At 40.5% G+C, this 15,610-nt stretch overlaps 1 protein-coding gene across 3 annotated transcripts in view; it reads right to left on the bottom strand.

Annotated features, from left to right (window-relative positions):
• The window catches only part of myo16 (myosin XVI), a 231,488-nt gene that overhangs the window by 197,858 nt on the left and 18,020 nt on the right, over window positions 1-15,610 (bottom strand). The window contains exon 1 of one of the 3 annotated variants that reach the window (XM_079881643.1): window positions 13,074-13,151. The exons of 1 other annotated variant lie outside the window; for it this stretch is intronic. The gene's annotated coding sequence lies outside the window, so the exon portion shown is untranslated. Of the gene's footprint in view, window positions 1-9,317; window positions 9,366-13,073; window positions 13,152-15,610 lie in introns of those variants that run through there. One more of the 3 variants, XM_079881645.1, reaches the window with a different exon arrangement.

Raw genomic sequence — 15,610 nt, 5'->3', positions numbered from 1 at the left:
GCAGCTACTGTAAGTAAGTGGATGGTGAAAGGCAACAGGTAGGATTTAAAGTGTGACGTCCAGGCATGTAGGTTACTGGCCATCGGGACTACCGGGAGATTCCCGGTGGGCCGACGTGCTTTTTGGGCCGATACATCTCATACTTTTTTTTGTCTTAACAGCCCACAAAACTCGTACATCGGCGGCCCATTCGTTTTGTTTTGCTTAATTGGCGGCGCATGGGTTTGTGCCGGTGTAATGCATTGGTTAAAAAAGTCAGCATTAGTTTTTTTTTCTTACACCCCATAAAACACGTAGATCAGCGGCCCATTGGTTCTTTTCTTGATTGACACTGGGCTGGCCCAATCACATCTGTAAAGTATAGAAATATACTCTTTCAAGTATAGAAATTAGTACAAAATTAATTATGAAAGTTTCCTTTATTTTTCAGTGCATTTGTTTTACAATATATGGCTATTACTATAAAGGGATTAATTAACTATTATTATGTAGTAGTGTAATGTAGACTGACACCAACTAAAAGAGGTTTGAATTTTTCTTTGTTTAATTTGCACACTGAATATGGGTTGGAGCTTTTAATTTTTAACTCTCAAAGTGCACCAGATTGATGATTGCCAAAATTGTTGCTGCATACCCCTCTGACACTGGGTAGTTGCGTCCCTGTCTACAGCCCTTGCGTTGAATACTTTTACATATATATACAGTAAATATATATACTTATAGTCGCAGAACGAGTATAGTTAATGTGGGCATGTACGCATAATGAAACGCCCCAAAATTCAAAGCACCTTCTCTTAAGTGTTGAGCATCCCCATAGCACCTGCAACAGAAAATCTCTGGAGCCGCCACTGCCATGACGTTATACTTGTGGCAGTTCGTGACCCGAATTTATGTGTTTCAATGTCAACACTATCAATGTCAAAATGAATCTGCAGCAGTCAGGAGGTACAGGTCAGCGTTCGTTAAGTTGTTTTTTGTTAATTAGGGCCCAAGCCCTGAAAGGGCGAAGGCCCTATTGTTTTCGTAAGGATTTTTTTTTTTTTTTTTTCTTTTTTTTTTTTCTTTTTTTTTTTTTTTGACTTTTTGCCACTTTTGGGGCCCTTAACATGCTCAAAAACTCTTGAAACTTTGCACACAGGTCAGAACCTGCGGCCATCAGGGCCGGACTGAAGCTGGTACCCGGGCGTGGCAGGGGGGCTCGACAGCGCCCCCTGGAATGGGGTCCGAAATTTTGGTCCATATATCAAACACGCTTGCATGTAATACTATGAAACTCAGTACACATATAGATCTCATAGGGCCGAACAACTTTCGTGCTCTAAGTTTTACAAAAGCCCAACAGGAAGTCGGTTATTATACGTTGTTTGGAAAACGCATACAATGGAATGTGAAATACTCCTCCTAGGGAATTCATCCGATCGCCACCAAACTCGGAGAGAATAAAGTCAAGACATTGAGGATGAATTCTTGCGAACAGATTTTTGATATCTCGAACGGTTTGGCCGTGGCGAGGAAACAAATTTATGGCGAATAATGGGACACAGGAAGTGTGTTATAACTTCTGCATACATTATCTGATCTTGCTGAAACTTCAGCAGTGTATTCGTTGTAAGAGGCCGATCACATGGATGTGACATTTGTGAGTCAAAGTTATAGCGCCACCAACTGGCAACAGGAAGTGTGTCACTTTTAAAATACTTTGAAATCACCCTCTTATTTTTACCCGATTTGCTTAAAACTTTCTGTATATAATGTAGACACACGACAAATGTAGACCTGTGAAAGGATTATTGATATCTTAGATACTGTTGCCGTGGCAACGCATCAAACTTTAATATTCTTTTCGGATGCTTTTGAGACTCTTCACATGCTTGAAAATGCATGAAACTCGACAGACACATCACATTTATTATCCAGTAGACATGTGCAAAGTTTCAGAAACGGGCGTGGTGGAATGGCTCAGTAGCACCACCTTTAGTCAAAAATGGGGGCTTAGTTTTTCCTAGAATCACAAAACTTGGTAGGTGTATTGTTCTCATCAAGCTGGACAACTTTCTAATTTACAGTCATAACCTCAGACCCACAGGAAGTCAGATATTTTGCTTTGAATGTGGATTTTCTGGAGAATTTTCTCTCTCTCTGTGTCTGTGTGTGTGTGTGTGTGTGTGTGTGTGTGTGGGGGGGGGGGGGGGGGGGGATTTGTCTATTCCATTTAATCGTTGTTTTTCAAGGTTTCAGGGGCTTTTGGGGCCCTTAACGTGCTCGAAAACTCTTGAAACTTTTCACACAGGTCAGAGCCCACGGTCATCAGAGCCGGGCTGAAACTGGTACCCGGGCGTGGCAGGGGGGCTCAACAGCGCCCCCTTGGACACGGTCTGAAAACTTGTTCCATATATCAAACACGCTTGCATGAATTAATATGAAACTCAGTACACATATAGATCTCATCGGGCCGAACAACTTCCGCACTCTAAGTTATTAGCTCCGCCCAACAGTAAGTCGGCTATTATGGGTTTTTTGAAAAACGCATGCTGTGGAATTTGATGTACTCATCCTAGAGAATTCATCCAATCGCCTCCAAACTCAGTCAGCATGAAGTCAAGACATTGAGGATGCTAATTTGCGGACGGATTTTTGATATCTCGAACGGTTTGGCCGTGGCGAGGAAACATATTTATGACGAGAAAAGAGAAACACAAAGTCATATAACTTCTGCATACGTTAACTGATCTTGATGAAACTTCAGCAGTGTGTTCGTGCTTCAGCAGGCCGATCAGATGGATGTAACTATTGTGAGTCAAAGTTATAGCGCCACCAACTGGCAGCAGGAAGTGTGTCACTTTCAAAATGCTTTTGACCGCACTGACATGGATAATGGTGCAGAGCGAGCGTTTTCAATGAATTTCTATAGAAGTAGGAATGATCTAAAAAACGTTCGCTCTTCTCTGCCCGTATATATATATATATATATATATATATATATATATATATATAATGTGTGTGTGTATATATATATATATATATATATATATATATATATATATAGCTGCTCGCAGCTATATATATATATTTTTTTTTTCACCTTTTTGCCACTTTTGGGGCCCTTAACATACTCAAAAACTCTTGAAATTTTGCAAACTTGGTCCATAAATCAAACACGCTTGCATGTAATAATATGAAACTCAGTACACATATAGATCTCGTCGGGCCGAACAACTTTCGTGCTCTAAGTTTTACAAAAGCCCAACAGGAAGTCGGTTATTATACGTTGTTTGGAAAACGCATACAATGGAATGTGAAATACTCCTCCTAGGGAATTCATCCGATCGCCACCAAATTCGGTGTGAATGAAGTCAAGACATTGAGGATGAATTCTTGCGAACAGATTTCAAAATGGCGGCTGCGTGAAATCAGCATATAGCGCCACCAACTGGCAGCAGGAAGTTTGTCACTTTCAAAATGCTTTGAAATCACCCTCTTATTTTTACCCGATTTACTTCAAACTTTATGTGTATAATGTAGACACACAGCAGATGTAGACCTGTGAAAGGATTATTGATATCTTAGATAGTGTTGCCATGGCAACGCATTGAACTTTAATATTATTTTTTGATGCTTTTGAGACTCTTCACATTCTTGAAAATGCATGAAACTCGACAGACACATCACATTTATTATACAGTAGACGTGCAAAGTTTCAGAAATGGGCGTGGTGGAATGGCTCAGTAGCGCCACCTTTAGTCAAAAATGGGGGCTTAGTTTTTCCTAGAATCACAAAACTTGGTAGGTGTATTGTTCTCATCAAGCAGGACACCTTTCTAATTTACAGTCATAACCTCAGACCCACAGGAAGTCAGATATTTTGGTTTGAATGTGGATTTTCTGGAGAATTTTCTCTCTCTCTCTGTGTGTCTGTGTGTGTGTGTGGGGGGGGATTTGTCTATTCCATTTAATCTTTGTTTTTCAAGGTTTCAGGGGCTTTTGGGGCCCTTAACGTGCTCAAAAACTCTTGAAACTTTCCACACAGGTCAGAACCCACGGTCATCAGAGCCGGGCTGAAACTGGTACCCGGGCGTGGCAGGGGGGCTCAACAGCGCCCCCTTGGACACGGTCTGAAAACTTGGTCCATATATCAAACACGCTTGCATGAATTAATATGAAACTCGGTACACATATAGATCTCATCGGGCCGAACAACTTCCGCACTCTAAGTTATTAGCTCCGCCCAACAGGAAGTCGGCTATTATGGGTTGTTTGAAAAACGCATGCTGTGGAATTTAATGTACTCATCCTAGAGAATTCATCCAATCGCCTCCAAAATCGGTCAGCATGAAGTCAAGACATTGAGGATGATAAATTCCGGACGGATTTTTGATATCTCGAACAGTTTGGCCGTGGCGAGGAAACAATGGCGAGAAAAGAGAAACACGAAGTAATATAACTTCTGCATACGTTAACTGAACTTGATGAAACTTCAGCAGTGTGTTCGTGGTAAGAGGCCGATCAGATGGATGTAACTATTGTGAGTCAAAGTTATAGCGCCACCAACTGGCATATATATATATATATATATATATATATATATATAGCTGCGAGCAGCGATGGAGGGCCCAAGCCGGTGACACCGCCACCCCGGTGGCTTTAGTGTAACTAAAGGCACCAGGGTGGCGGTGCCACCGGCTTGGGCCCGCAATCGCTGCTCGCAGCTATATTTATTATTGTATTGTTATGTGCTTTGAGACATGAGGTAATTTAACGCCATCTCTCGTCTTATGATGCTTTGGGCGTTCATGTGTTTTGAAGTAGGCGTGGCTTTGGAGATGTCTGAATGGAGGGTGGGATCTTATGCTTTCAAAGCTAGCTTGCTACTGCTTGCCTCTCCGAAAATTGCCTACCCAATCTTTAAGCCTCTGCATCCTGTAATAAAAACACACCATGATAAATTGTATCAAGCATCTGACACAAGGAGGCAGTAGTATTCCTATAAATAATTTAACATGTTTTTTTGTGTGTGTGTGTGTGTGTGTGTGTGACAATAAACACAGGGCTTTACTTTACTGGTCTGGGTTTTTGAGAGCTCAGGCAAAACCTTTGTAACACCTGTCAAGTGTTCATTTAAACAGTGTGGCATTTCCAAGCAATATTTCATAGTGCCTATTAATAATCGCATGTGTATCTTACCTCCCTATCTTGCTTTTATATTCACACACCACAGCTGTAAAAGCTGTTGATGAGACCCTGAGGAAGCTCTTTTCACTAATTAAAACAGCTTGTGACAAGGATCTCACAAACACTAATGAATCAGTTCAGCCATATTGAACCAGCACTTTCAATTACGGCAGCATTCATGGCCTGGGGAGGGAAAGCGCCTTTGGAAGGGCCAGGGTTTAAGGAATGAATTAAACATGTGATGCAATCTCTACATGGCATTAATTATTCAGCCCCTGTGTTGTATTTACACTACTAAATATTTCTTTTCCCCCCAAATTTCACTGCTGAATTCCATTAACATAATTTAAGGGTTAATTTTCCCAACCAGTAAACTGGCAAATGAAAATCTCCTAAAATGTTACCCTCAGTAAACTGTGTAGTGAAATGCACAGTTTATCTGTCAAGCGCAACACTTAATTCGCATGCGAAGATGATTAAAAAAATAGTATATGAAATCTTCAAAGACGTTTTATTAGAGATCGTAGAGCTACAGGTCACACAAACAGTACAGTAGACTTATAATCTAGTGGTCCATTAAGCTGTGGATTAATGCCCTTATCTCTTCCTTTTATCGCTCTATCTCCTTAAGCCCTCTATCTGTCTTTCTGTCTTCTTACTTGCTTCTTCATCCCTGAATATGTGGTTTGCTCTCAATTTACATTGTTATCTCTACTGTGATGTCTTAACACCACTTATGTATTTGGATACACTTTAATGTCCACACATAGGCACATTTACTTATGGTTTTAACATTTATCTCAGGTGACGCGATCATAAGGGATTTAAAACTTTTGTGTTGGATCACATAAACAGTCAGAAATGTGACCATCATCCTAGGGCTAAAACAAGGGTTTAAAACAAGAAAAAAATAATTGGGAAAATGCATATACCGTATACATGCACAAGACTATCTTTTTCCAGTTTGAACCTCCAGATTTCAAAATCCATTAATTTAATTCTTCATCACCCGCCCAGAGCAGGTCAAATCTTCTGTGCATTAAGGCAAGTGTTAAGAGTCAGGAATGAATGTTGTGCTAATGTGAACCATGTTTACTCTGTCCCACTTTAATGATCTAACTCACTCTTATTGAATTAAACGGCTGAGTCTTCAAATGAGCTTGACTGGTTCAATGCCCATTTTGAGAAATGTGATGAAGCAATGTCGCGACTGAGACTGAGAGAGTCAATAGAGGTCAGTCTGATGCAGTGTATCAGATGTTTGTGATTGGAGAGATGAAATAAAGAGAGTAAAGAGAAAGTGAGATACAATAGTGAAAAACAAGGTCAGTGAGCTTTTAGTCTAACGCAAAATGCCATTTGATTTATGGCATAAAATCTGATCCAATGACCAAGAACCACCCATACTGTCAATGACCAATCTTAGTACCATTTTTGGGTGGGGTGATGATTCAACATAGAACACACAAAAAAAAAAGAGAGCGATTACAGTTACACTTTATTTCGATGGTCCACTTTAGACATTCTACTGACTATACGTAACTTTGCAACATGTCAAATTTACTTAGTAGAATGTCTAAAGTGGACCATCGAAATAAAGTGTTCCCATAATTACTTTGTGATCGGAATTTCTGTCTACCCAAAATCAATAAGAACTGAATAGTTCACAGATACACAGTAACTCAAAAACAAAGCAGAATAGTCATGCTTGTCTAGTTAATTTGCTACAAAGTACAACTTTGAATATCTATCAAAGATCTGAAACATCTAACCTGACAAATCCAGAAAATGATTTCACCCTTATAACCCAGAATACAGATTTCAGCCAGGTTAATCCTCACACACACACACACACACACACACACACACACACACACACACACACACACACACACACACACACACACACACACACACACACACACACACACACACACACACACACTAATACCTGAAATCTGGTGCATTCCCTCGCAATACCCTATATCTATTCTAATCTCAGTATCAAGCAGTATTAAATGTTGTTTTTTCCTTAATCCTTCAAAAAAGCAGCTCAATATTCAGCAGCACCAAGTGGAGTCAGTCACTGTCACTTTGGCTGACTTTGTGTAATTAGCCTCTACTTAACACTGTTAATCTTAACACTGTTATCTCAACTAAACTAAGACACACCATCACATTCATATAAGTAGAGAAGCCAAAAACTTATTCTAAAGGCAATGTCCCAAGAGGATCATCTGTGGTACCAATTAAGGCGACTTTGTATTCCATGCAGTGAAGGCAGCAAGCCTGGAGTCAGTACGGCTAGAGCTGCCTCTGAATGTTTAATTGAGCAGTACTCACACTCTCACTGCACCCAAAGAGCAGAATCTGAACTGCACTTCTGTCACATCTACAACCACAGTCAGCTGTTCTTAGGAAAGACAGGGGCAATTCCTGACAGAACAGCAATGGAGCTACAGATTGAGAAAGAAACTGACAGTAACAGAGTGAAAAGTGATAAAGGATTAAGAGATTGAGTATGACTGTCTGCAAGTTAAAAGGACTAATCATTCAGTTATACATTCCCCATCATGGCTAAATAGTGGATACAATTTCCAACTCAATTTTTTTAGGGTGAATTAAACCATTCTGAGCATGTAAAACACCAATACGCTTATGACTCCCAAACATCAGCTTTTTGAAATAACATGTAATCCCGGTTTAAATGCAAATTAATAACTCTGCAATGCAAGTAAACCGCATTTACAAGACTTTATTAATAAATCAGGTTATTTCCTGGTAGTGAGGTCAAAATGTGATAATTTGTGTATCTGGCTCCAAGTATTCCATATGTTATGTCGGTTGTGATTAAAAACCGGAGAGTATTCCAAATGTATGCTTTTACATTTGGACTGAACCACTTTTACTTCGGCTGCACGAGATGAGAACACATTTTTATAAGTTATTGGGTCAAGAAAGAGTCAGAGTTTGGATATGTTTCCTCGGAATGCTTGCTCTGTCTGGATGAGCTTAAATCTGCAGTAAGGATGCTTTCCTGTCCCATAGGTCTATCATATGCGCACTTCAATAAGTTGGCAGAACACAGGTCAATGTGTTTACATAGTGGGAGAATGGATCAATTCATACATTTTATGGATGTTATATTAGTATTTTCTAATCTAAAGATGCAGTCACATTAGAGAAATGTATTTATTGTCGATAGTGTAGTAATGCATGAAGCACCTCTCACACTTAGGTCACTTTTAAACCTTGCAGCTTTCTGTTGGTCAGCGCGCCAAATTCATGTGACCAAATTGAACCAAATGTGAAATCTGAGTGGAACATTTCCTTCCTCACGCTAAAACTCCCAATAGCACTGATTCCTATTGAAATGATTGGATTTCCCCAAACAATTTCGCCAAGCAATGGTAAATTATGCTGCATATTAAAAGATCTGGACATCATTCTCATGGAAGTGAAATGGAGACATGGAAAACGCTGTAGTTATTCAAAGAACCAGTTATTTATTTACCATTGCATTGCAAACAAGCAGAGACGGTCCAAACTGCATGTAGCACTTCACTCACAATAGAGGTGAGGTGGAGTTATGATTAATACCGACAGTTTGAGGATATTTTTCATTGGTTAGATATATATGAAAAACCCACAGACAGACGTAAAGGGTGATCAATAGTAATAATTTAAGAAAAAAAGGTCAAAAAATGTCGATACAAGGTTTTCGCCCGACAGCCACGGTTTACAGTTTTTTTCTGCAGTGTTACATTATTTGTTGTAAAACAAATTTGTGTCCTCCCTAGTTGTAGTCAGTATAATCGTGCATATTTATTTTCTCTCTCTCTCTCCATCTCTCTCACTCACAAACACAAGCTGCAGGGAGACAAGCCTTGAAAGATCCATGATTAATTTGGCCCATTAACTGCCACTGCCAAAGGAAAGATGGAGAGATAGAGAAAGAGAGAGAGAGAGAGAGAGAGAGAGAGAGAGAGAGAGAGAGAGAGAGAGAGAGCTAAAAACGTATTCCCTCAATGCTCATTTAAAAAGAAAGAAAGAAGGTCAAAGGTATAGTCCCATGTCCTCATCTTACCCTCCCCATCATCTGTCAGTCGTACTGTAAGCATCACACTGGCTGACCTAGCCTCTCTCACCGTTTCTCTTTTCTTCTTTCTTCTGTTCTTTCCTCGCGCAGGGTCCCTTCTACTCTGTTGAGACTACTCCAGTTATGCTATGAAGCCAGTTTGACAGCTGCTCCCTTTCTGAAGTCATTCAACATTCTCAAACTTCCACCTGTCCCTCAAGCCACAACTGTTTGACAACAGAGCCTAACGGAAAACTAGAGCACGACAAGGATGAGGGGAGGAGTCTGACCCTGACTGGATGGGATTCTAAATGACTAATACCAGGACTCATGCCAGGATGTCCAACGTGCTGTCCAGACCTACATTAGAGCTTAAAGCTGGAGCAGCACCCAAATACAGTGCTGTTTTTTCCTTCCCATGAGGCAGTAGGTCACTCATGCACACACTCTTTGCATTTTCCAGCTCGGGGAAAAACAGATGGGAATAGACGAATCTCTCAGAAGACACTCTTGTGGTGGAGGGGAATATCTTCCCAGAGACTGGAACAGAGGCAAGAGGGATATGACCACAGCCTTGTGCACCAGATGATCCACAGACACACAAACATTAATTTGCTTGCTCACTCCAATGGTGTTGTAAACAAAATCATCATGTTGCTAAGCAACAAACTGTCTTGGTACAGCAGCATGGCATTATAATGTAGTATAAGTGTGAAAGCAAGCACTGGTACTGGGACGTAGTTAATGTGAGATTAAAGGCATCATTTCAAAGAGTGACATCATTTCGAAATCAAACCAAAGCGGAATTCCTTTGGAGTTCGTTTTGGGAGTTTGAAACAACTTGCCAAAGCACACATTCCGGAAAAGTTTACTCTAGTTGGTAAATGCCTTCAAACTCCCATTGGTCCATGGTGATTATAGGTAGGTGTGGCTCTGTGGCTCTGCCTTCTTGGACATGGAACTTTCCATTTCATTTCTTTTATTCAGTCAGTCGAGGTCAGACACAAGCAAAAACATGTTACGTGCATTCTGTCACTTTAAACTGGCCTATCAATCATCTCATCACAGTTAACGTCCTCAAACAAACTCTACACATTTCAGTTCGTTTAATTTATGCTACAATTCTTCCTACCATATTGGATTGGTGAGACAAGATCAAGCACATTGATCTGTCAGTTGTGGGTCGTCTATGTTTATAACTCTCCTCATGTTTTTGCATAATGATGCATTTAAAAGTTAATGGCCAAATGTATCTTAAAAAAAGTTTACAATGTTGTTACAGCTGAATTGAATATTTTCCATCAGGTTAGAAACTGATTATTAATCACTCAAACCCCTTTATCTAAACCTCTCTACTGAACCGTTGGTCTCACACATCCGCCATGTTTCTAGTTTATTAATAACTGTGTGTGTGTGTGTGTGTGTGTGTGTGTGTGTGTGTTTGTAGTTGTAGTTAAATGAATTCTCCTTACAAAAAGCAAATGGTTTGTGGTGAATATTATAAATTAGAGTGTGCATGGATCTGCACTTTTAAGTTTGATTACTATTTAGGATGAATGGTATGTGAATTGGGATGCAGCAAATGATATAAAAGGTCACCTACACTATTCTACACCATTTTATAACAGTCTTTATACACTCAACAGTCACAGATGGACCCTACATAGCGGATGGGGAGGGGCTAATAGACCACAATAGTGCCAAATAAAAAGACTTGGCTATGAAAACTTTGTTGGAAAAGATGAGTGCAATAGTGAGCTGAATGCTTATATGTAAAAAAATAGTAAACATTCATTGTAAACATGGACATGTACCTAACTGACTAGCAGGAAGTTAACATTCCTCAAGCTCTTTCAGGATTAAAACTGAAAAACGTACTTCTGTGTAGTAACAAAATAAACAGAACAATTTAATTTGAGATGACCCTTCAAATATTCATAAACAACTAAATTCATACACAAATGAATGCTCAACTTTTGTCTGTGGAACACAAAAGACATTTTTATCTTGCAAATTTTGCAATCAATTCAGGATTTGGTCTTCTTATGCTCTACAACACAAACTAATAGATTAGCGCATCTCTAGAACTGCTGTCCACATGAGCAAAGATAACAGAATCAAATCATATACTTCTGGGAGTCTTGCAGTTGAGCAAGTGCCATAGAGATGAATGGGAATGCTAACATACAGCTTTCTCTTTAGGTATTATATATACTTCCTTGATGAAAACAGTCAAAGAGCAACACTTCACTTCCACTCATAGCCTGAAAGTGGCAGTGTTCACACATAATCCTACATAGACCCTCATTTGTACAGTTTAGGCTATTGAGAATGTGTCCTCATGATAAAGTCACTTACTCAGTCCTGTCACCAGTTACACACACTTTGGCCATCCACACTGTTAATAAATATCTAATCTACCATAATCTGACATAAAAAAAGAACACCAAAGAAAACAAAAAACCTGCAGGCACACATTTACTGCACTATGTTAGTGATCTTTAAGCATTTTCAGTATAAAACAGTGGGGAAATATTTGGTTAAAAAAAATCTCTAACAAAGCCTCTCCCAGAACTGCATATTTCCCTGCTCCGCTGTCTTCAGAGAGTTGCTGTAAAGATTCAAATGAAGCTGCTAAATGAACCCACATGCATAATGAGCATCATGAATAATTGAAAAGCTGAAGCGAAAACGCTGATCATACCATAGCACCGATGAACAAATGCAGCAGAGCATTTGCCAAACTCTGACATTATGAGTAATAATACATACATTTGCACAAACAGGGCCTCGTTCGTGAAACATGAGTATAACAAATGTGTGTGAAATGTTAAAACAAAACACTCAATTTACACATGAATGGTTTCCTGAACAGTTTACACAGAAATTCGTTCTGCCTGTGTTACTGACGCCTATAGTGTCTGATGCATACTTAAGTAACCAAAGTGCACCTAAACAAACATCACACTTTTGTTCATAAAGTGTTGTGCAAAACAAATTGATCAGGAGACTGGCTAGATCAGGCATCTTGATTGTCTTAGCCATGACCTTTAACCCCTGCTGATTGGAGCTCCTGCTATGGTCATAGAGGTCGATGCTTGTCATCAATCAGTAGCGAATAGCACGTTATAATGGCTGTGAGTGAGTGTTTTTTCCCGCGACGTACTAATGTGTAACGGAGAAATGTAGAAAGGAGAAAGCAGACATAATAAACATACATCACACACATACACACACCTCCCACAGCTCCACATGACATTGACAGACCTTTTATATGCTGGCAAAGGAGAACGTGTGGGAAAATGGTGGCTCGCACAATGTGCACATGGTGTTGACATGCTCAAATACACCAGCTTACATGTATCTAGAGACGCATATAATAAGCTCTTACAATCAGTGTCCTGGAGTACCTCAGATGCAAGTTATAAAAGAATAAACATTCATACACTAATAAATCTCCACTATTATTCATGACCTTGGAGCAATTAGATGACGATATGACATCAACACAGTCCAATGGCATTTTTGGGGTCTAAAGTCCCCACAGTGATCTCATCCTCACACACACACGCCACCCCTCACGTTACACATGGTATATTTAGAGCTGAACCAACTGCACTTCAAATCAGTCCTCTAACTCTGCCTGGCCCGCCAGCTTGATCTCACCACGTTCATTCTCTTGCACTCAATCACCCCTCTTTCCTCATGCACCCATTTACTCTTCAACCTTCAATGTCTCCAGGATGTAAAAAAGGCTGAAGAGTTTAGAGCAACACATGAACAGACATACAAAACAGTGAAGTAAACAGTGAAGAACGCGTCCTACCGGCAATCCCGTCCAGCACGAGAGGAAAGGGTGAACAGAAGAGAAAAGGTAGGGAGACGGAGAAAAACGTGCCTGCCCGTGTACGCCTCCGCTTTGCTCCACCAAATCAATTTCACACTCTCTCACCTCCCAGTCACCATGATATCATTCATTCATCAGTTTGGCGTTGCCATGGAAACACTGGCCGGCGTGGTTTTGGTTTGGCAGTTCCGTGACACTGTTTTCTTGCTTGTGAGCGTATCCTTGAGCGTATCCGACCCTCCCTCTCCATAAGGTGTAGTGTAGTCGCCCCCCAATCCTCTGTCAGCACGTGGGTTGTGTATGTTGTGGGGCGTGTGGGGGGTATTCTCATTCAAAAGTCGGACTCTTTAAGGGGTAAAACCCCTGAGGCACTCAAAGACAGAGTGTTTTATCCAGCCACTAATCAGCACCCCCTACACTCCTCATGCAGGGTCTAATCTCATCATCGCACACATCAAAAACACATACACACAAAAATAGACTCCTCATTCTGACCCCACCTTTTTGATTAGTCCAGTCTTTTTAGTCACACACAAATAGACCACAACGCCCCTCTGCAGCAATGTCTGGGTGCTCAGGTTAAGCTCCTGCATTCTCCACCAAGTCTCCAGCAATGAATAGTTAATGGGACTGCCCCCCTTTATTACGGTGCGCTCTCTGATTGTCTCGAATCTGACCTTGGGGGGTCTCGGTCTTAATAAAGACCCTGTACCTCCTCACATTAATCATAATCTGTAAAAAAAAGATAAGAGACTCACCAGGAACCACCTATCCACCCCCTTATTACTGTCTGGACTAGAGTAGTTGCTATCGCTCTCAACTGGAATATCATCAGACTCATTAATTCTTAGCAGCAGACTGAATTACATGTTCTTGTGAAATAAAGGAAATTGATTCTGTAACCGTGAGGTCACATTCCCTCACTGGTCCTACATTAGGGTGATATAATGTGGATAGAAGTGAACTTGCTTAAAAACAAACTGGATGCCGTTTTTTCTATTCCTTGTCTAAACAGACCTGGTTGTGGACAGTAAAGGCTTATTCATATTCACTTTTTTCAAAGTATTCAAGAATTCTAAATTCACTTTTTACTCTTATTTGGCCCTTATCTTTTAAACCACAGCAACCGGTCCTACTTGACATGCTTCAAGTGGGATTCGAACCGGCGTTTCCGGCTAACATGGACGCTAAAGACCGCAGTCTCTAGTGCACCCTTTGAGGCCACGGGAGTTTACCCACACAGCTCTTACTAGCTGCCCTACGTTACAATCACCCCTCATCCGGGTCATGGCACCAATGTAACCGGTCCTACTAGACCCGCTCCGAGCGGGATTCGAGGCGGGTGTGATAACAAGGACGCTAACATAATTTGCTTGTGCGCCTCTTGAGGTCAGAGGAGTGAGGTTTACCCACACAGCTCTTAGGCCGCATGTCCACCAAAGCGTTTTTAGCCAGCTGAAAATGACTAGTGGTCGCTTAAGAGCGCTTCGGTAGTGCAGTTTTTTTTTTTTTTTTTTTTTTGTTGAGTCGCTTTGGTTGCTCTGATACGGAATATCCACGGAAGTGTTACTAGTATCTAGTAGTTACTAGTTCAACGATAGTTTGTTTTTCTGTATTGTTTCTATATCGATACAATGTAAAGTATTTGCTCCGGCTCTTGTTTTAAGTTATATTGTTCCATTATTATGCTTGTTGTCGTCATCTGTTGATGCTGTACAAGCAGAATGTGACAGTTGGTCGGTGTGCTATTTTTTTCTTTGAAGAATTAGAGCAATTTGGCATAAAGCAACTTAAGAAAACACATGCAAATAGAATAAAACAACAACCGCAAACTAAGAAAACATCTTCATCAGTTTTACAACACACGTGTGCTCCAAATACTCACAACACAACGAAATACAGAAACACGCTGCAAAAGTTCACAACACAAACAAATACAGAAACGCGCTGCAAAAGTTCACAACATAACCAAAAATACAGAAATGTGCTGCAAAAGTTTACAACACAAACAAATTCAGAAACGAGCTGCAGATAGCACAGAACACAACGAAAATGTTTTCAGTCTGTGTACAGCCGATGTATGATCAACGGCTCTCTGAATTCACTCACTCGTTTTCACTGTGAACTACACTCACCTAAAGGATTATTAGGAACACCTGTTCAATTTCTCATTAATGCAATTATCTAATCAACCAATCACATGGCAGTTGCTTCAATGCATTTAGGGGTGTGGTCCTGGTCAAGACAATATCCTGAACTCCAAACTGAATGTCAGAATGGGAAAGAAAGGTGATTTAAGCAATTTTGAGCGTGGCATGGTTGTTGGTGCCGGTCTGAGTATTTCACAATCTGCTCAGTTACTGGGATTTTCACGCACAACCATTTCTAGGGTTTACAAAGAATGGTGTGAAAAGGGAAAAACATCCAGTATGCGGCAGTCCTGTGGGCGAAAATGCCTTGTTGATGCTAGAGGTCAGAGGAGAATGGGCCGACTGATTCAAGCTGATAGAAGAGCA

Source organism: Squalius cephalus (assembly GCF_949319135.1).
Source record: "Squalius cephalus genome assembly, chromosome: 9".
Taxonomy (NCBI): Eukaryota; Metazoa; Chordata; class Actinopteri; order Cypriniformes; family Leuciscidae; genus Squalius; species Squalius cephalus.
Note: the sequence above shows the minus strand (reverse complement) of the source record. Positions and strands in the feature narration are given on the sequence as shown.